Source organism: Coturnix japonica, chromosome 2 (assembly GCF_054131305.1).
Source record: "Coturnix japonica strain WE chromosome 2, WE-NBRP24, whole genome shotgun sequence".
NCBI lineage: Eukaryota > Metazoa > Chordata > Aves > Galliformes > Phasianidae > Coturnix > Coturnix japonica.
In genome coordinates this window covers 14,915,275-14,937,720 of record NC_140664.1, presented here as the reverse complement: position 1 = coordinate 14,937,720, position 22,446 = coordinate 14,915,275, and positions in this window count along the sequence as shown.

The following is a 22,446-nucleotide window of genomic DNA, read 5'->3' as shown; positions in this document are numbered from 1 at the left end:
CTTTAAGGTCTTTTCCAATCTGAGTAATTCTATGATTCTGTGGTAATTTCTGTGGTGAGATTTTGGTGGGGAGGACTGCAGGAGTGGTCTCTGTGAGTCCAGAAGTTGGCTCATGTTAGATAAGAGCCAGCTTCTATCAGAAAGGGATCTGCTAGTGTCCAGAGCTAAGCTAATGAGGAACTTTGCGCATCTGTGATAACCTGTTTAAGAAACCGCAAAAAACACTGGGCAGAAGCAACTGTGAACGGACTGAGAAAATGCGAAATAAAAAACAGCATACACCAAAATCAGTAAAGAAGAAGGGCAGGAAATATTTCATATGCTGGAGCAAAAGTTCCCCTGTAGCCTGCAGAGTGGAACATGGAGAGGTAGGCTTTTCCCACAGCAGCCTATGGTGTTCTGCAGCAGAACATATGTGGAACAGTCCACATGTACTACAAAGGGAAGTCATGCTTTACAGTGGATGCTTAGCAGTGGATATCATCTTCCTGGAATTCATGAAGGCCCGTAAGATCCTCATATAGAAGTTGTTGAGGTATAGATTGGATGAACAGACAATAAGATGAATAGAAAAAAGTTGTCTAGCTTGCCGACCCTAAGGATAGTGTCAGTGGTGCAAAGTATAGTTGAAAGCTAATAACTAGTAGAGTACCCCATGGATAAATACTATGTCCCATCTTGTTTAACATCTTTGTGAGTGATCTGGACAATGTGCTTCCTCACACAGGTTATCGAGGAAAGGAAACTGAAGTTGAGCAGCTGATTCACCAGAGGGTCACACAACCATCCAGAGGGATTTCAGCAGGCTGGAGAAGTAGGTTGACAAAATCTCATTCAAAAAGAAGTGCTGTGTTCTCCACCTGCATAGGAACTACTCCAGGCACTGCCTCATGCTGGGTGCCACTTAGCTAGAAATTTCATGAAAAGATACTTAGACTTACTCAGACTACTGGAATCTATAAGTCAAAGCCCTTTTTCTCCTGAAAGTGTAAGGAAATTTGTTGATATGGTAAATTGAAAAGGAAAATAATAATAAAAAATAATCTACTATTATAAAGTCAAAAGACAAGGAATTAGTAAATATAGACATACTTGGTTAGTAGTTATCATTTCTTTAAAAAATATTGCAGCACATAATCAAAGCAGGTATAGTGTCCTGATTTCATTATTTCCCATGTATGCATGAGGGCTGCTCCAAAAGTAATGCCTTCTATTTTATTATGCCAGTCCATGAAATCAGAGGTGGATGTTGGTGGTATGGCAGTAGAGGCTCAACCTTCCCACTAATACTCTATTATATTTTTTTGCCATGTGACAGATGGCAGCAGAGGGGATCTCTGACATAATGAAGACCGACATGGAAGAGTGGATGAAGCAAAGATGTGGAACTGAATTCCTCCATGCAGAAAAGATTGCATCTGTTATTTTTGGAGCAACCTACTTTTGTATGGCATGAAAAATAACTATAGCATGGAAATTCCAATGAGAGACAAGACTCCTAGTGGTAAGGATAGCACAGCACTGCACTACATAGGACAGGTTGTGGAGCATCTGCCACCAATGTATGTTAAAAACAGGCTAAAAAATATATTTTCAAAAAATGAAGTAAAGTAAAATCAGAGACTGAATATTATTTTCATAGGCTTCATGGGATTCTATGAGGTGCATAAAATATTGAACAGAAGAACATCCCCAGTAGTAGTACAGAAAAATTATGTTTCTATGTAATATAAAGTATATATTTATAAAATGAATTAGTTGAGTTTACTTATACAACTTATACAGCTATTCCACGGCCCTTGATTCAAAGAATACTAAACTTGTACTTTAGCAGCTAAGTCCTATATAGTCCTCTGTGATTTGTTTATAATATTTTAAAGTATGCATAGTTCTGTAAAATATTAAACTGTATAAAATAGTCATAAATCTAACATTACAGCTTATATCTGTCTGATCATTTCATTTTTACATGCATGAAATCTTTTACCTGGATAACTTGATTTCAAAATTCAGTAACTTTCTTACACTCTCTAGAAAGTGATTTTGTTATGATTTTATCTTAAAGTTTTATTGATTGGTCTCCATATAACAGGGCTACAGTTTTAATTGCTCAGGTACCTGATCATAAAATTTGTCTTAATGATACTAAAACATCATAATTGTTATTTTCTTAACACAGATTTTTTAACTCTGTTTGCTACTTATTATTCTCTAGTTTCTTTCCTGTACGATAACCACATATACAAAAAGCACATTTGTGTGCTCATGGATGTAAACTCTCCTTCTGAAACTTAATAAATATCGGGTATTAAAATTATAGTGCAGTGTTAGGAACCTTCACATTTAGAATAAGTCATAGAGAAACTGGAAACTATCCATAAACTAATGGAAGAGAATTCAGTGTTTTCATTGATTTACAGAAAAGGCAAATAGTTCAAAGAGACCATCTTTAAAAAAACAAAACAAAACAAAACAAAACAAAACAAAACAAAACAAAACAAAACAAATAAAATAAAATAAAATAAAATAAAATAAAATAAAATAAAATAAAATAAAATAAAATAAAATAAAATAAAATAAAATAAATCTGGGCTTGCAGAGAAATTACCTAATGAAGTTTCTATTCACCTTGAATCTGTAATACAAAGAATGAGTGCAAGAAGGATGATACTGATATATGCTGAAGTAAATGTGATCTTCTCAAATAAAACAAAGGCTATAGTTATAACATATTCCTCTCTTTTGGAAGGAAAATCTATTGAAAATTAATTTGGTTTTGAAAATTATTTTCTTAGGAAACTGATGATATTGCTTATCTCCTTTTTTCCTAATAAATGTTTAATACATCCTTCTCTATTCTTTGTTTTTTTGGTTTTTTTTTTTTTGTTTTTTTTTAATTATTCTTAATTTTATTATGGTGATTATTTTATACTGTTTTATATTCACTTTTCTATTCCATGTCATCTGATTTGATTTCACTTGGTTATTAGATCTGAAATCTTTTTGCACTGATATTGCTTTTTTGTTTGTTTGTTTGTTTGTTTTTTCTTAATATATTATAGATTTTGTAAGTATGGATTCTTAAGCATTTGTTTCGCTCCTGTGTTTGCACAGTTTCTGAAAAAAGCTGACTTCTGCAAACATGTCAGCAAAAATATATATGTACTAATAATATTTAATAAACTATAATTACAGTAAGTATATTTGACTATATACAAGTAATATTATTAATAACATTTCAACATATAGCTGAATATATGGATAAAAGGTTATAGAAAGAATTATGATAAAGAAACTTGCTCTGCCTATTTATCTTCTTTATAGCTGCATCCTTCATTTCCATCTAATGCAGTGAAGTTTGGGAGGAATCTTGGAACATACCTTTGTTTCTTACAAGGAAGGAAAATACAAAACACAGATTGTAAAATATATGTTTGATAACTGTGCATGGAAACTCAGCATGTCTAATTAATACAAATAAATTGCAGCATTTACAATATTAGCATTTAACCCAACAAAGAAAATGACAGCAAAGTTACTTGAAGTTTCAATAGTTTCTTTACTAATTTCAAAATCATATGGTTAAAATCACGCTGACATGATTGTCTCATGCATAAGATAAATTGTGGAATTTTTCTTATACTAATTTTTCCTAAAATTAACTTCTTTTCAGAAACTGTTGAGTTGTATGTCACATATACCTACAATTAGCAATACTTTGTAAATCTCTTCTGAAAACTCCACATCAGTCTTACATTCCAAGATACAGATAATTAAAACTGGCTCATATGATTGCTAATGAAGAACAAATACATACATATACATACATGCAAACATATACACATAGAATCTACACTGAGGATCAGTTTACTCCTTAGCAAATATATTCCTTTATGAAGTGGAGAAACTTGCTTTCCTCTCATACTATTAAGAACATTTGTGTCTTCCAGATGCACTGGATAGGGTAACTATCCTTCAAGAATGGAGAATACTTTCCAGTACTCACATTTTGGCATCCTGAAATGCATATGCATGCAGTAAAGTCCACAGAGCAAAATCAGAGGAGAAATTAGCTTTGCTTTGAACAGTGTCTGAAAACAGAGATTAGTATTTGTAATCAATACATGTGTATCTGAAACATACCTAGTACACTAGGTTTGCATACATACATATGTAAACCACAGTACATCTGTCTTCAGATTTGTAAATCAGATATTCTCTGATATTTGGAGTATGTTACTCTTATATCAAAGCCTAAGGAGAAGGTTCATCTAAACTTTTCCCTTTGTCAGCTTTTAATAGATCTAATTGTCTAATTATCTGCTCCAGTGAAATGTTGGAGTATTGTAACATTTCTCCTCTCCCCCAGGGAACATGCACAGTCTCTGGGAATTTGCCATCTGCTTCCATTTAGAATCCCTATGAAATGATAATTTCAGCACTGAGGGCTGCTAACTTCATCTGTCAGTAAGCTTCATTCACAAAAGAATTGATTGTTTTATTATCTTTATTCTTGTTCGGTATTCCAAAGAGTATTCTCGTGGGCAGACAATTTTATTATCAGAAATGAAAAGGGTTTTTGTTGTTGTTGTTTTTTGTTTGTTTGTTTGTTTTAATTGAAATGACCACTATAGCAGCAATTTCACAACAGGAACACAGCAGCTTAAGTCAGATATTTCAAAATTATTTTTTTGGAAATCAAAATGATTGTGCATAGCAGACATAAAAACAAAAGCAAAATAAAACAACAACAACAAAACAAACTACCACTCCTTAGAAAATAAGCGTGACTGGTCTCTTCACAGTATGAAATTCAAATCCCACCAGTGAGTCTGTTCAGAGGAGGTCCACAAATATGATAAACAGCCTGCAGCATCTCTCCTATGAAGAAAGTCTGGGTGACCTGGGTCTGATCAGCCTAGAGAAAAGAAGACTCAGAGGTGATCTGACTAATGTTCGTAAATATCTTAAGTGTGGGAGTCAAGGGGACATGGCCAACCTCTTTTCAGTGGTCTGTGTGGATGGGACAAGGGGAAATGGTCATAAACCATCTGGAGATGTTCAAGACTGACCTGGATGCCTACCTGTGCAGCCTGCTGTAGGGGCACGCTTTGTAGGGGAGCAGTGGTGTCTGGAGATCCCTTCCAACTCCTGCAATTCTGTGAGTCCACAATTCTGTGATTTTAGGCTGGATAAGTTCTTTTTCCAACATTAATTCTAGCTGTCCATTTGCTCTCTCATTTTTACTTCACTGAATCCTTGTATTTTTATATCTCACTGGTATTCTCTGTCAATGTCTGTATATACACATATATAATATATACACATACACTTAGAAATCAAGTTAGTAACAGACTACACATTTATTAAAAGTTGACCACCCTATTATGCCATATGATCTTTAATAACTCTTTCCTAACAATGAAAATAAAATTCCTAAAAAAAATTAAATAGTAATAAAAAATACCCCCTCTGCAATGGGGCACTGTTTTATAACGCCTTACAATATGAACCACATGCCACAAGATTTGGTGTGGTGGTGGTAATTGTTTGTTTGTGTTTGTTCGTTGTTTGTTTCTTTTGTTTTCTTTGTGTGTGTGTGTGTGTGTGTGTGTGTGTATTTATTTGTGTATTTATCCATCATGCTCCTAGGACCAGAGACACGGAGAGAAATCCTTTGAATGGTTGGCAGAGATAATTGTGTAAGAAGCAGATTCAGGAGGAAGTGGAAGTACAGTAAAAGTAAAGAGTGCCCATACCAGAGAAAAGCTCCTGTTGCTTACCATCAGAATGTTCAGTAGAGATAATTTAATCTGAAGAGCAGGAAAGTATCATCATAGTATCATAGCCTCGTGCGGGTTGGAAGGGACCTTAGAGATAATCGAGTCCAACCCCCGGGATTCGAGCCTCCTGTGTAGCAGAGTGGCACTTCTACCACTAGCACCACAGGGGATTCGAACCCGGGCCCCGGTGTTGTAAAGTGGCATTCTTACCTCTGTGCCACCGGGGCACACAAGTGCTGAAAAGTGAAGAATATTTAGGCTGTTTTCTCTATTACAGATTACCTAATCAGATTTTGTGTATTTTAGAAGAAAATATGTCATGCCAGATCCAGCACCATGAGATAAATGAGGCTACTTCAGCTCCATGCCCCCAAAAATGACTAATGGAGATACTGACCAAACACACATATGCAATGCATACATACGCATGGCCAGACACACAGATCACAGACATAAATGCACGGATGTTGTGATTTCACATCAGCAAGCCAATATCACAGTATTGATCACACCAACTGCACAGTATCACTCTCACTCGCTCTCCTCAACAAAACAGGGAGAAAATACAATGAGAAAAAAGTTTCAAGGACTGAAACAAGGACAGGGAAATAACTCACTAATTAACATCATGGGCAAAACAGATTAAGTATAGGGAAATTAATATAATTTATGGCCTATTATTAACAGACTAGTGTACTGAGACATTAAAAGAAAACTAAAAACACCTTCCCTCTTATTCACTGTCTTCTGCAGGAGGAACTGAGAATGAAAATTGCAGTGAGTCCATAATACTTTTCGTCTGCTGCTCATTCATCTTCACTCTTTATTCCAGCTTATGTTCTCTTCCACGGATTCCACTCTCCCTGTGTTGATCCTGTGTAGGCTTTGCACAGGCTACACTGTACGGCCCATTATCCAGCAAGGTACCTCCTCAGGGACCTTGCTGTTACCTAACTTGGGCCATCTTCTGTACCCTTTCTTTTTATAGATGCCATCCCCGTAGTCTCTCCAAAACCTATAAGCCTTGCCACATAAACCCAATTCAACGAATTACAGACATTATCATCAGCCTTGTTTTCTTTCCCCATAGAGCTGCCTGACACAATGCTGCTCCCATAGCCATTCCCCTGTGCTCTCACTGTTAGGGATACAGAAGTGCTCCTGCATCCAGAAATGACCTTTATAGGAACAGAGTTAATTTTTTTCCTAGTGGCTGATATGCTACCATGTTTTTAATTTACACTGAGAATGATGTTGATACCATGCTGATGCTTTAGTTATTACTTAGCAGCACTTATGCCAAGCCAAGGACTTCTCATCAGGACAGCTGATCCAAACTGACCGCAGGAGTACTCCATACTGCATGGTGTCATGTGGAACAATAAAAACTGGGGAAAGTTGTTTGAGAATGGCAGCCACTGTCTAGAGAGTGGCTGAGCATGGGCCAGCTGGTGGCAAGAAATTGCACTGTACAACACTTTTTTTTTTTTGTTTGTTTGTTTGTTCTTAGAATCATAGAATCAATCATAGAGTCATGGAATGGCCTGGCTTGAAAAGGACCACAATGATAGTTTCAACCCCCCTGCTAAGTGCAGGGTCACCAGCCTCTAGACCAGGCTGCCTAGAGCCACATCCAGCCTGGCTTTGAATGCCTCCAGGGATGGGACATCCACAACATCCTTGGACAGCCCGTTCCAGTGTGACAGCACCCTCTGGATGGCTTCCCTTCCCTCCAGTGTATCAACTACACAAACAAGCTTGGTGTCATCTGCAAACTTGTTGAAGGTACACTCGATGCCATTGTCTAGGCCATTGATAATGATATTAAAGAGCACCAGACCCAAGACCTACCCCTGAGGGACCAGCCTCCACCCTGACACAGAACCATTTATCATAAATGTTATTGTTACAGGGCTTTTTTTTTTCCTACATATATATATCTTATTAAAATATCTGTAACTAAACCATGATTTCTTGCACTTCATTTTTCACCCTGGTTCTACTTGGGGTTGGTAATGAGTAGAATTACACTGAATATGGTTTAGAAATCAGTATTCAGTGATGTTAAACTGATGTCACATATTTGACAGAGAAGTCTGGTTGTTTCACACATCCAATAGAGCTACAGACTCACCAGTCTGTTCACCCTTCATGGGGTCTGAAATTCTACAATAGACCTCCATTCTTCCCATTCCAGATTTTAATCCAGTATCCTTTCAGATCTGAAAATAAGAAATATTGAAGGCACTGTACTTGAATATAACAGAAATTCTGAATGTTCAAGGGGAAAATTTTACTCTTTCCACATTCTACAGTTAGAGTGTCTAGCAACCTGAGTGGGCTTACCAGTTATTTGACCTGTTTTAAAGGAAGCTAAGTATTGTCCGCTTGGCAACTAAATGCTTAAAGAAACTATTTCCAGCATAGATATTGATATCAGTAGTGGACCTAGCCTTGAAAAAGTAGAATTCATCTTTAAGATTGAAAGAGCTTTTAAATAAAGATTTCAGTGAATTAAGTATTGTATGACAAAGAAGTCAGTAAGATTTCTGCATTTTTTCATATTTTATATGCATTTAATTGGAAAGTTTTTTGCTGTATTTGTTATTAAATCATCAAATGCTAAATTTAAAATGGTGCATGTCACCTACTATATATGCTTAGATTTTAAGGTAAATACACTTTAGTTAAAAAATGAACTAAATATTTTGTTGCAGTTGTAATTATGGAAAACTGTAACCTATTATTTATATTTTTGTGCAAAAAAAAAAAAAAAATCAAATGAAAAGGTACTTCAACATTTATTCTAAACATATAATTGCAAAAGCTGATATATTTGCTAGACAAAACCCCAGACAACTGATTCTGGGTGATTTCCAACAACTCCTAGTAAAACCTTTCTTTCTTTCTTTAACAGCCTGTTATGAAAAACTCAATTTTTAACCTAAACTTATGGTTTTTGGTGTTTTTTTTTCCCCCCTTTTATTATATTATAGAATGCACTGTGACTTCCAGAAGGACCAAATAATCCATCTCCATCTGCATCTCCATAGAAATATTTTAAATATTTTTTTCTCCACTTAATCTAAATTTCTTTCATCATAGCATCATCCTTGAAATTCAGTTCCAGACTTGTATGTTCAAAGAAGTGATATAATCAGTTTCACATGTAGTCTATTATCTAGGTTTATCCAGAGCTTGATTGCCTCTAAACATTCATTTCTATACATTGATCAGTATCAGTTTCTCCTCATTCCAATATGTTTCACCTCCACATTGGGAAGTGCAGTTGTCATGGTTTTGTAATTTTGTAATTTTGCTATCAGTATTCCACATCATAACATCATGTAAAGCATGGATACTTCTATTGAATGTTCAGTCCACAGAAGAAGACTACATATCCCAGAGAAAAACACGGGTAGTGATAAATCACGGGACCAGGACGCTATATAATCTTGTTCCCAGGCTGGAGTGTTCTTCTCTCGAACTTCTTGGAGAGTGAGAAGCATTCTAGCCGTGTCGCCTAGAGTTCACAGTCAGCCTCTCGGTTTTCGGAGACTCTCTCTCTCTGTTTTGTTCGATTTGTTAGCCTCAATTATATTGTGTTATCTTGTATTTTGATATCATATTTAGTAAAATAAGTTTTTCCTCCTTAGATTGCTGCTGTTTTTATCCCATTCCCCTTTTCCCCCTCCTTTCCGGGCCCTGGGGGGCCCTATAGGGTGGCTTCCCCTGTCACGGGCATAGGTAAATCTAAGTAACCCATGACAGCAGTAAAGGAGAATTGGTATTTTATTAGAAAGGACGGAGGCATTAAAACCTAGAAAGTAAATACTAGTTGAGATGTTTCGTCCTAATGTCAGCATAGTGTCTGGAAAAGGGAACAGAGAGACAGTAGTCATGCCTGTATTTGTAAGGAAACACATCAGCCCATAAAGTATTGGATTCTTCTGCCTAAGGTTACTGTAATGCCTCCAGAAGTTCCTTAAGTGGTCTAAAGTTCACTCTCCTGAAGTTCAAGGTCCTGACTCTGTTCTTTTCAAGGTCCATGTTCTTCAAGATCACCAACTTAGCTAGGGAATGGCTGCTGCAGCCTAGGCTGCCTCCAATCTTGACCCCTTTTACTATCTCCTCTACACTGGTGACCACCAGGTTCAACAACATTTCACCTGTAGTTGATCTGTCCAATACCTGAACCAGGAAGTTATCATCTATGGACTTCAAGAGTTCACCTGTATAACCTGCAGCTCACAATGTTATTTTCCCAGTAGACATCTGAGTTTTTGAAATCTCCCATCAGGTTGATGTGACATGATTTACAAAATCATATGAATGTTCTGTTAAACTGCACAATATGTTCCCTGTCTCTGACAAAAAACTCTCGTAAGAATTTTTGCTTTTCTAAAAATAATCTGAACAATTAAAGACATCCAAAGCCACATATATCTTTCAAAAAGATATATGTGAGGCATATATCTGGAGCATTTTATTTCCCACAGTAGCTTAGAAAGCAATGAACACGGACCTTATTTCAGTAAAAATAATTTATGAGTAGACGCACCTTTCACTAGTTTTGGACAAAGACAGCTAAGAAACACATATTATTTAAAAGCTGTTTTTATGTATTTGTTTTACTCTCTATTTACTTCCTCTGTCATCCCTGTTCTGAACTTCATTACACAAATGATACTTTACATGTATTGCATACATGTTCCTTGCTGTTCTTCTGAAAACAGAACACTTTCTAGGGTTGTACTCTTTAAGTGTTTGGTAATTGAACATAACTGTTTTTAATACCCAGGAGTCTCTGTTATGTCCCATACCAGCACATTTGAGAAAGCTGTTATCATATTTTTCTTTTACTTTTGGGTGACTGTTCCATCGTCTAATACACTTTAGCATTTCATCAAAACAGTCTATAAATTTAGAAACAAATCGCATTTATATCAGTAACCATTCTGATCCATTTTTAGCCTGCAAAATGACTGTCACTTGAGAAAGAAAAAGTAAAAATGGAAATCCACTAATTTCTAACAAAATCATTAAATCAAGCAATAAACTGTCAAAGATGTTGAAAATGAAAAGACTAGTGGCAAAGGGATTAGAAGGTAGCATGTGGGAAAAAACAAAAACAAAAGAAAAAAAACCATTCTCAGTGTTCACTGATTTATATTTTTGAAGAAGATGACAAATGAACTTCTTTACCTCAAATTGACTAAAAAGTTATTCTCTTTTATGATAAGAATTGAGGAATTACATGCCATCAAAAAAATTTTGAATTTGTTTAGTCCTTGTCCTTTAGTCCTTGTTTGCCCCGGTAGTGCAAGTGGTAGGAATGCCGCCTTGCAACACCAGGGCCCGGGGTTCAAGTCACCCCTGTGGTGCAAGTGGTAGAAGTGCCGCTCTACGGCACAGAGGCTCGAATCCTGGGAGTTGGACTCGATGATCTCTAAGGTCCCTTCCAACCCGCACGGGACTATTGCTATTACTATTACTATTACTATTACTATTACTATTACTATTACTATTACTATTACTATTACTATTACTATTACTATTACTGTTACTGTTACTGTTACTGTTACTATTACTATTAATATTACTATTACTATTACAGTTCTAGGCCTCTTTTTATGTGTGCTGTCTAACAGCTAAGACCAAAGAGCCTTATTGTCACAGGAGACCTGTTACTATCTTATGAAAAAGACATTCTGCCAGCCACACTGAAAGAAAAAAAGTTAATCAGTTAAAATGGAAAAAAAATAGTTCATATGAAAGGGACCTTCAAACGTCATCTAGTTATACTGTCAATTTGGTCTAGCCTTCCTTTAGACAGAAGTATTTTATGACAAATTAAACGTTTGAAATAATCTTTTTGATATATGGGGATTCCTAGAATCAAGGGCAGCTGACACTTTTCATCAGAGCTAGAAGAGTCCACAGATCTCACTGGATTATTCATACATAAAAATATGACCTAAATCAGAACTTTTGGAATACATTTTGTTACTCCTAGACAACTTTATAGATGCGTAATTTCTTGCCTGTAGAAAAGAAACATTTCAGTTCAAAAACAGTTTAATTGGAAACCCACACAAAGCACATTTTTCATCATAGCTGTATAGCTAGCCATCTTATTCACCATTAACTATAGAAAATGTAGTTTTTCAAGAGGGAATACTTCACAAGAGCAGTGGAAAAATTACTTTTTTTTTTTTTTTTTTTGCACATGGAGGAATTCAATTTCACACCTCTGTTTCATTCATACTTCAGTTTCAGAGTGCTCCTCTGCTGCTATGTGTCACACACCAAGAAAAATTAATGGAATGCTGGTGGGAAAGTTCATTCTTCTCTACTGTCATACCTCCAGCATCCAACTCTGATATTGTGGGCCTACATAGTAAAATAGAAGGCACTGCTTTTGGAACAATGCTCATATATTTACAACTAAAATATAGAAATCTTTTTTTACTACATCTCAGTGCAAGAGAGACTTAAGTGTGGCTATGAGAGAGGAAAAAGTGATAAATGCCTGCTCAGTTGTGAGGTAGTTCTTTCACAAGTTTTATTAGTGAAAAAAATGAGGTCTAACTCTTCCAAGACTTTTGGTAATTCTTATGCATTATAAAGATAGATGTGGAAAGTCCTGAGAGGTCATTTCACTTCAGATGCTGCTGAGGCAAGCTCTTCATATCAGTTCAGATATTATGATTACCCCCTAAGCATAGCAGCAGCTGATAGCCAGCTTATGCCCAGCAGGTTTTTCTGAGCTGTGGATGTAAAGGAACATTTGTGTTCGAAGGTTAAACTACTCACTCTGACACTGATGCTAGTGCAGTTACAAATTTTCATATCTTGTCTGAAGATATAGCAAGGTTATAATTGGATATAGTCTATCTATCTTCTCCAAAACATAAACATATAAAAGCAGCACTGTAAACACTGCATTTTAAATCAGGCTTTTCATGATGAACAAGTACCTTTAAAAGCACCTGCAGGCTCACTTCTGCTTTTCAGCTCTGTAAGGATATGCAGCATGGTAGACTACTTTAGACATGACTCTGAGTCATTGTACACTGAAGACAAACTACATTTAATTCCACAATAGTCACTAATAAAACAGAAGAATAATGTACAGTCTTGTCAACTGCATTATCTCATTAGATAATTTGCTTGTAAAATGCTGCTGGGTTTATTTCTTGCTTCTTAACTTAATTTGAAAAACCTACTTCCACAGTGTTTTCATGTCTCAATTTGTGTGAAAATACTCTTTTTAACAACACAAAGAAGTATGCCTAAACAGCTGAAAATAGATTCCTCCCTGTGCAGGAAAAAAAATAAAAATAAAAGTAATTAAAAAAAAAAATCAACAAACAAACAAAACTTAAATTTTAAAATTTTGGGGAAAAAAAAAAAATCCTATCATCCTGCTTAATAAAAAATAACCCAGAGGGAATAAAGTCCAAAGTATTTTCAAAGTCCAGATGCTTACAACTGATACTTAATGATGTTGAACAGATTCACGCTTCTAAATTTTCACATATTCTCACCAATCACCAATCGAAACCATATTCATAAAAATAAAAATGTCATTAGAAAACTTCAAGCACTTGCTATTTAGCACCCCAATTTTACAGTTTAAATAGTGAAAATTGGACATTAATCTTCACATTTGTTGATTTGATCAAATATTAACCCCTTGACCTCCATGCCATAACATGTAGAAAATGGACAGATCAATTGTTGTTTTAGGGAGAGCTTCTACATTTAAAAAAACACTTTGAATTGGTCAGAGAGAATGCTGTGAATGAAAGCAATAATCCACTGATATGAAGACCATACGGTTCAAAGAGTTTATTCTTGCAATGAGATATTGATCATATCTTTGAATAAGTCTGTGATACATGTGTGGAGTTTAAAAAAAACAAAAAACAACAAACAACAAACAAACAAACAAACAAAAAAACTCTAAGCCTTACTAGTGTATTCAGGCATTATACAGCTATTAGTGACTTTCTTCTTGTTTATATTAGCTGAAGGTGAATAACCTACCAGATCTTCTCAAACTTTTTTCTTTTCGATAAGGATAATATACATCAAATAAATGGAATAAACCAAACTTTGCATTAGCAAAATTGGTCCACCAGACTGCAGTAACAGTATAGCTGCAGGAAATACTATAGTGTGAAAAAGGTTAGTGATGTTTTAAATTTTAAGTTATATTTATTAATATTAAACACATAGCTCATGAATATGGCTGTTTCTAGTTGTTTGTAGAAGACCAACTTTTCATTACAAACTTATTTCCATCTTACAACTAAATGCTACCAACTGTATAAATCCTCTTCAGGGTTTACTTTTTTCAGATACAAAGAGTAAAATATCACCCTAACTGTATAGAATTAGTATCTCATATAACTTATCTAAACATCATAAACAAATGAAAGAAAAAACAAAACAAAACAAAACAAAACAAAACAAAACAAAGTTTCTAATTAGAACACAATGGAATTGACTTTACCGAAAGTACAAAATAGGACTCAAGATGAGTTATACTGAATTATTTTCCCTTTTTTCCCTTTTGCACACAGAAAGTTTTTATCAGCTGTGAGAGATGAAACAATGTAAAGGAATCGTTTCCTATGTTACTTTGTGCTTCCTAGATTAAATAATAATTATTTATAATTTTTGGAGTTAAAATATTGTCTTTTTACTCCTTCTTTTTATTCATTATTGTCTTTTTAATCCTTCTGTAAACAATTTTGCTCAGCTTTAGCAAAGGACATTTAGTGTCTTCTATCAGCATTTTGACTAAGTGACTCAGCAATTTTGACTTTTGCTTTAGGATTGCAGGATTTATTTCAGACTGAGTATGTTTATGGCCTACATTTCTTTTGACTTAAAGTCTGAGGCTTGGGAATAATTAGTTTCTCTTCAGAATAATGATGCACTTCCTCACTGGGTCTATTTGTTTCTAAATGTTTTTCTGTAATTGTACTTACTATTATAGTTCAGGAAAATTCATGGTATCTACTCTGTAAAACATTATCCCAACTGTCTTTTATTTCTTTATTTAAAGATTGTACTTCTACCTGTGTCATACAGACTACTGTGTTGTACAGACAGTTGGACACTTTTAGGGTCTGGCTTATTTTCAGATTTCCTTATGCTACCGATGTCAGAAAAAAATTCAAGCTTGATTGACAGGTAACATTTGTATTTTGTTAAAATGCCAGTCTAGCTGGATTGTTCCCCAGACTTCCTGTCATTTGACCTGTAGTACATCTCCAGATGTGCCATTAAAATAAATAGAAAGCCTACATCTACATGTTGCATTAATTATTAGCTCATAGAAAAAACAGATTGTGTAATCAGATTTCGTGTTGTTCATATTGCATTCTATCATTTGAGGTTGATTGACACAGAAATTAGTCTGCATAGACACATGTCAGATTCAAACTGGATGGCTATACAAGATTTTTTGAGTGATACCTGGCCTTAACATGAAAACACTAATGTTGCACCTAAAAATAATATATACATGTATAAAAATAAATAAATAAACAACTAGAGAGAGAGAGAGAGAGACAAAGAAAGGTAAAATTGCTCTCTTCAGAAAAGTGCCCAGCAACCCAAGAATGTCAGTGGTGATGTGGACCTTTTTCTTATTTTCTTCTTGTATAAACATGATGGAATACTACAAAATGGATTCTTATGAGGTCAAAGTATGAGAATTCACTTTCTGTATCAAATTCTGTTTTCTTGCAATGAGATCTGGATCGGTGAAATATTGATACATTTCTCCTCTTTTAATAGCTTTCTCAAGAGTACGTATTTTCCCTGTTGTAGACTTCTCAGGGTACTGATTTTACAACATGTCGAAAATACTGAGATTCAAAAGAAAATGAAAGAAAATGAAAGAAAAGAAAAAAAAGAAAAGAAAAGAAAAGAAAAGAAAAGAAAAGAAAAGAAAAGAAAAGAAAAGAAAAGAAAAGAAAAGAAAAGAAAAGAAAAGAAAAGAAAAGAAAAGAAAAGAAAAGAAAAGAAAAGAAAAGAAAAGAAAAGAAAAGAAAGGAAAAGAAAGGAAAAGAAAAGAAAAGAAAAGAAAAGAAAGGAAAAGAAAAGAAAAGAAAAGAAAAGAAAAGAAAAGAAAAGAAAAGAAAAGAAAAGAAAAGAAAAGAAAAGAAAAGAAAAGAAAAGAAAAGAAAAGAAGAAAAGCACTACTGTTGCTAACTCAATTGTGAAATTAAAATATAAATTGTTTTGAATATTTATGATACCTCAGTACACAATAAAATAATTTCTTTCTAATTACACATTTATATTTATTTTTATTTCTGTGAATTACTTTTACCTTAAAAGTAGCCCTGTACAAAGAATGGAATGACCAAGCCATTAACATTTCTGCCCTGTGAAGAAGGACAAGGTATTTGCTTCCTCTAGACAATAGAAAACTCACTATGTTCACTGCACTGAATGAGATTTACTTTTTTACATCACTAGTTATTTATAACATTTGGAAGTTAGTCTTCTTTGGCAAACTCTTAAACTTGAAACTTCAGATCTTCAAACTTTTTCTCAGCTGTCACTTAATTGTGAGTAATTGAATATAGCTGGAAAGCTCTTCTCCTTAACTAGTTTGGTTCATGCCAGATGGTTGATTTTTTTCTGAAATAATCATAAAACACACCAAACTGGTCAAAGGGATATTCCATGCCATATGGCATCGTGCTCAGCAGTAAAAACTGAAGAGAAGAAGGAGAAATGTTCACAGTGATGGCATCTGTCCTCCTAAGAAATGATTACGTGGGACAAGACCTGCTTTCCTAGAGGTAGCTGAAAATCTGCATGCCAACAGCAGTAGCAAACTTTCCTTTGCCATGCTTGTGCATGCAGGTTTTTTTGTTTGTTTGTTTGTTTTTGTTTTTGTTTTCCAGCTTTGTTTTATGTATAATTTATTACGTATTATCTATAAAAATCAGAAGTTTTCACACTTTTACCTTTCCAGTTGTCACCTCCAACCTCTTACTTGGAGAGAGTGAGCAAACGGCTGTGTGGTACTTAGCTGTGAGCCAGGGAACTTACTTAGCTGTGAACCACAAGATCTCTGACTTTGGGTGGAAGGGATCACTCTGGAAACTGATGAATTTTAAATTTTAGAGACAAATGGATACAAAAAATGCATGGTTTTCATACAGAAGCATAAGAGAGGAAGACCTTGAAGAGTCATGATTTTTTGCTGTTGCCCTTACGTAAGGTTGTAACTGTCTTTAACAGTGGTACCCATGACCTCAGTTACTTCTGTCGCTGTCGATGGTGACTTCACTAGCTCTTGTCTGATATTGTCCCTGCACTACATTGCAATTCTGCTCCTATCTTTTTAAGTTCTTTAAATGATATCTGATTTCCGAGAGCACCAAAAAATGGCTTGTCTTTTCTATTTTTTTCTCATTTCTGTCTGCTACTTTTGTGGCCAATAAACCTGTCTCTATTTTACCAGAGCTCTGCTTCATACCTCCTCAGGATTTTTTCATCCACAGCAGTGAGTAACATATTATTTTTCTCCCGGGTCCCTTTTGATGATCTGTTTTGATGCAGGTGCAGCACAGGAAAATTAAAGTTCCGTTGCTGCTTATAATTTCCATAAAGATTGTAGTGGTTTCATACTAATCCCTTGCTAAACTCCACAACAAAGCCCTCTCAGTCCCCCACTACCAAAGTAGGGAGAAATAAAATTGAACTAAAAAGGGCTCAAGTATTGAGATAAAGACAGGGAGATCATGCACTTTTTACCATCATGAGCAAAACAGATTCAATGTGAGGAGATAAATGTTATTTAATGCTTACTACCAACAGCCTGGGCAAGTGAAAACATCTAAACATCTTCCCCTCTCATCCATCATCTTTTACCTACTCTCCCTGAGCAGTGCAAGCAAATTGGGACTGCAACCCCTCCACAACACTTCTCTTCTGCTGCACTGTTATAGTCACTCTCTTTCCCTGCTCTAGCATGGGGTCTCTCCCATAGGATTTTCAAACTGATTCTACGTGGGCTTCTCACAGACTGCAGTTCTTAAAAAAAAAAAAAAAAAAAAAAAGCTACAGTATGGGCCTGTACCATATGGTCCATTCTTCGGGACAGGATTGCTGCAACACAAGTTCCCCATGGATAAGATCTTCCCCAGACGTTCTGCTCCTCTGCAGTCTCCTTTCTTCACTCTACAACTTTGGCCCAGGGCCTGCTCCTTTTGGGGGCTCTCCATGGCCTGCAGCCTCAGGCCACATCTACCTTCTCCACCATAGGCTGCATGTGCAGATGTGCACTGTGAACTTAAGAGAACTTCTGGTCTGATGCTTGGAGCCCCACCACCTCCCTAACTCTCTTCACTGATCTTAGTGTCTGTGGGGATAGATTCTCTCCACATTTTCTCTCTCCTGTCTCCCAGTTACTGTTGTGCAGTATTTTTTTACACTGTCTCAGATGTGTTCTGATATGTCACCAGTACTGCTCATAGCTTAGCCCTGGCCCATGCCAGGTCCCTTTTGGGGACAGCTGGAACTGTCTCTAATTCAACATGGGAGTTATCCTGCGCTCTTCTTACAGAGGCCACCCCTGCAGCCTACTGTCAATTACCAAAATCCCGCCACTATATAATTAATGATTTTCTTTCTTTATTTTTGTTTCATTAACAACAGCACTTATCCTCTTGCAGTCAGTTCAAGCCTTACAGACCTAAATGCTTTCACGGGCACTTGTGAATTCTTATGAGTTTTCCCTGCTGACATGACTTTTGCATTTCCAGACTCACTTAAATCTTCTTTTCCTGTATCACTATTCACCTTTCTTTGCCTGTCAGGGCTCTCCTGTTATAAAATCTAGCAATGACATTTATTTATTTATTGTTTGTTTGTTTGTTTGTTTGTTTGTTTATCCTCTGAAGTCTAGTAGTACTTTCAATGACTTGAATTTGTTCTCTTGAGATATTTGCTTATTTAATTTAAGCTTTATTTTCTAACACCCTCGAGAAATTTTCTCTTTCTGTTCTTTCATCACTTGCTCTTTAGCCAAGAAGGCATTATAATGTTGTACTGATTGCACCTCTTCTTTTCAGAATATTTAAATCATAATTGGCATTTTCCCCTCTGTTCATCTTAATTACAATTTGTCTTTCTATTTTTCTTCATAACTAACAGAGAACTTCGAAAACATTGTTAAAAGGAAAGTTACCCATTAACAACAAAGAAAGCACCAAATATTATAGTATTTGATTTCCAAACAAAAGACAAACCTTTTCTTTATTGGCAAAAAAATGCTTATGTACAATGACTTATGTTTTTACTAGTAACTATACATATGTATGTGCATATACATACATAATTTCATCATAATGGAAACAATACCCCCTTTATAGAAGTTAATAAGGATCACTTTAAGTTTTCTAAAATTTTATTTAAACCTTAGTCATTCACTGGAAACACTACACAATCACTGTGTATTATCTGTTCATTAGTCTGAATGAGTGCTATTATTTTGTGATTCATTCAACCTGATGCTACATCAGAAAATCATAAAGCTGTGGGGAGCCAGCTAGAAGGCAGCAGCTGTTTTGGGTTTTGCTGGGTGTTGGTGGGTGGGTGGTTGATTGAGTAATTGCATTGGAGATGTACGCATTTATATGTTGCCATCGTATTTCTGTTTCTATTTACTTTTCCTTAGATTTTCTGTTTCAGATGACTCCCAGTATGGAATGAAATGTATGCTGAATTACATCAAACTTTTATTTATCTGCTATAGGGAGTGAAATTCCACAAGAGGTCTGGCCTCACTCCAAAGCAGAAGCACTTTTAAAATATCATAATTCAGAAATAAGGGATTTTCTGGCTAGATATGACCTCCATATAACTCAGTCAGTGAGAAAACGCTTATACACTGATTTTTCTAATGAAATGTGTTAGGTCTTATATTGTTGTATTAAAGTTCATGTAAAGTAAAGGTTTGTTTTTCTCCTTTATTCCACCTGTATTTTTTTTAGGCTAATAAAAGGATCTATGTTGCTTAATTGCATAAAACTATGCATCTTTTAAGTTAAAAACAGTAACAGGCAAAGAGGGGTAAAAAAGTAATTTCATCTTCAAGCTTGAACAGCATACTTTCCACTTTCCCTTCAACATTAAAAATAAATTTTTTACAAAATTATGTGCAACTGTTTCCTACCACACTGAAATCTAGAATAGATAAATAAATCCCCACATTAATATTTTTGAAGTGTATTTTTGCTTATACAGGAGAGAAACATGTAAAGTATCAATAATTTACTGTTTTGCATTTACTTTGTGTGTGTGTTTGATTAGCAAACTGTTTTGGATGTTTGAAGTGTGTTATATCCACTTCAGATATCTACGTGATTCCTCAAGATTAATAAGCATATAAGTGATTATTTTCTGTAGTGGAAAGAGATGGATCAGACTTTGCTGAATTGGTAGAGTACAAGTAATCAACTTGACTGCAGAAGGTCACAGAAGTAGCAAAGTCTATCAGGTGGCAAGAGATTAAAGTAAGTTTGTACACTTTCTGTCTGTGTGCCCCTAGTGACAGTGAGGTCTTTTCTATAAGATTAAATTTATGCTTAGCTTCACCTCCTATTGACATATGAAACATCCGGATATGGGAAGAAATGACCCCTAAAAAACCTATTTATTTTCATTTTAGACTATGCATTTATATTCATTTCTGTAAGAAAGGACTATTTAACCGAGGTTAATTTGAAAGAAAATTAATATGTTTCATTACTTTTTCCCTTCTTGTGAGGGTTGAATTCTTCATATTATGTTCTAGTTGTTTCTTCTGATCAGTCCATGACAGCAGAAGGATCCCCATATCTCTCTTTGTAAACGTCATAATCAGATCATAATATTATCTTTGTGTCTGCATTTTCATACCGTAATGTGAATATCTTCATTGAATGTCCCTAAGCTAGTCTGCTTTCTTGTCAGAATGCATAGAGCAGATGCTAAGTTTAAAGCCAGTATTGGTTATATTTCAAAAGATAAAATGAATAATCCCTGAGCAGCTGTACATAATGATTAGAACACGGTACTTAACAAATCATTTCAGCATGGTTAATAGAAAGCTTAAACAGCAAATTCAAGCTGGATGGTGGAATTATTAATAGGATACTGTGTGCTTTATAAATAAGTAGAATTACAGCAGAGAAAGAAAAACAATATTTTCATTGTGGTACCAATCACAGATTATTATTAAATCATAGATTATTTTTATTATTTATTAAAATCATTATTTTAAGTAGGAGGACAGACAGATCACATTTAGTATTTCTAAGTGCTGGCTCAGACTATCACCTGAAAGGTACTAAATATCCTCAAGGTAAGATACTACAGATTGTTTGTTTCTTTCTTTTTTACTCTCAAAAATATTGCATTTAATGATAAACAATGTTTTGTTTGTTTGTTTGTTTGTTTGTTTTTTTTGTAACTTTATTCATGGAAATAAAAGCAATAGGAAAAATGTTAAAAATTTCAGTCTGCCTTTTTTATTATTTTTTTCTTGTATGCTACATTAGGTCAAATTACTAGAAGAAAAATAAAAAATAACATGTATTTTTTAAATAAAAGATGTTAAAATCAAATAACCAATTACATAAATCTGCCCTTAAATAAAAATTAAAAAATTTAAAAAATTGTGTCCATTTTTTTTTTTTCCTCAATAATTGCCAACGTTTCAAAAAACATATATACAGCATAGTATTTTCCTTTAGAATGAATTTGCATTCATTCAGGTATAGTACTCCTAATTTTACTGACATGAGAAAGTGAAGCACTTTTTCTCCTTCACACACTGTCACATTCTTTACATCTTTATTTCTTAATGCCTGAAAAGGCCTGGATGCAATACTCCAGATGGGGCCCCATGAGGGTCAAGAAGGGGGAGACAAAGACCTACCTCATTCTGCTGGCCTTCCTTCTTTTTTTACGGCCCAGGATACCACAGGACTTTAGGTTTGCAAGTGCACAAGTATTATGTTTATTTTTTAATGGTTTTCTCAGTTCTACAGTAACTGACAAAAGTCTTTCATAGGCAGAGAGGCTTGGCTGCACCATTTGTTGCACCAATCTCCACCAATTTCAACATTTATTCATAGTCATGCAGGATAATCAATCACCACTTAGCCACCAGAAAATGTGAAAAATAAGAAAAACCATATCTTACTAGGGCAAGTCCAGAGAAATCTGAAGCTCATGCAATGGGAGGTTTCTGCATTACGTCTGATTTTATACTGGTGATGTCAAATAATATTTAGTAAGCTACACCAATAATGCTATTTTTAGATTATTAGTTTCTAATGCTTGATCTGGCCTGCTTACCATAAGGGCCATCTTGAATGTCCAGGGTGCACTGATTGCGCAGAACATATCTGTAATGATTTTAAAGATTTCATAGTCTTTGATTTAAAGCTGGGTGGAGCAATCCCAAGCACAAATATATGCTGGGCAGGTAGAATGGATTGAGAGAGTCCTGATAAGGACTTCAGTGTTGGCTGTTGTGTGGTTGCAGCCCAGAAGCCAGTCACATCAAAGGAAGCATGACAGTCTATTGAGGGAGCTGATTCTGTTCTTGTGAGACTTCACCTGAAAGGAAGGATCT